We start from the raw sequence: 1,235 nt of genomic DNA on the forward strand, positions 1-1,235 counted from the left end.
AAGCCGGAAGTGGGGCTGAGGCTCAAGTGGTAGAGTGCTAGCCTTGAGCTGAAGAGCTGATGGACAGCGCCCAGGCCCAGAGTTCAGGCCTCACGACCGGAAAAAAAAAAAAAAAAAGAAAGAAAGAAAGGACTGAAGATCCCTGGACACTGGTGGCTGCCCATGCCTATAATCTTCACTGCTTGGGAGGCTGAGATCTAAGGATAGAAGTTTGAAGCCAGCCTGCTGAGACTCATCTCCAGCAAAAAGCTGGAAAAGGAGCTGTGGCTCACTTGGTAGAGCAATAGCCTTGACTGAAAAAGCTCAGGAATAGAGATCAGGTCCAGAGTTCAAGCCCCAGGACTGGCATTAAAAAGGGGCGTTGGGGGGGGGGGTGGACTGGGAAGGTGGCTCAGTGGTAGAGGGAATTTCTTTCTGTCTTTATCTCTCTGTCTCTGTATTTCTATCTGTCTCTGACAGTATTGGGATTTGAACTCTAGGGCATCACACTTGTTTAGCTGGCATTTGATCCATGCTGGATAGTTGGAGAGAGAATCTGCAGCACTTTTCTTTCCTGGGCTGGCTTTGAACCATGGTCCTCCAGATCTGTCTCTAGAGTAACTAGGATGATTCTTAGAGCTTAAGAGCCACTGGTGGCCCAGTTCTAATTCTGTTCATCATTACAGATGGAACCCTCTGGAAAGAGTTAGCTATAGGATTTGGTAACTTTGAGGAGGCTGAAGGTCTAGTCATGCACCTGACCTGACTCATTGCTCCACAGGACTGGAAGTGCTAGCTGAGGCTCTATGACAGAAGCTCATTTTTACTCCAAGTGGAAAAAATGTTTTAGAATGCCCTTTAATGATTTTCTTCTAAAATGAAAAAGAAAAAAGAAAAAAATCCAGAGAATTAAAGTTGTTGATAGTCTAAAATAGTCAAAGCAAAACCAAAACCCTACAGGACTCTCAGACTTTTGAGGCTGTTAGTGGGTTATTTTTCAGCAGACTATTTTTGAAAACATTTTTCCCCCTCTGCAGAAGCTTGAACAAAAAGTTGCATTGAAATAGAAGGTTTAAGCTGGGCACTGGGGCTCACATCTGTCATACTAGCTACTCAGGAGGCTGAGACCTGAAGATCACAGTTTGAAGCCAGCCCAGGCAGGAAACTCCATGAGACACTTATCTACAATTAATCGCAGAAAAAGCCAGAAGTGGCGCTGTGGCTCAAGTGGTAGAGCGCTCGCCTTGAGCTGAAGA

The sequence above is a fragment of the Dipodomys ordii genome, unplaced genomic scaffold, assembly GCF_000151885.1.
Source record: "Dipodomys ordii isolate 6190 unplaced genomic scaffold, Dord_2.0 Scaffold14, whole genome shotgun sequence".
Taxonomy (NCBI): domain Eukaryota; kingdom Metazoa; phylum Chordata; class Mammalia; order Rodentia; family Heteromyidae; genus Dipodomys; species Dipodomys ordii.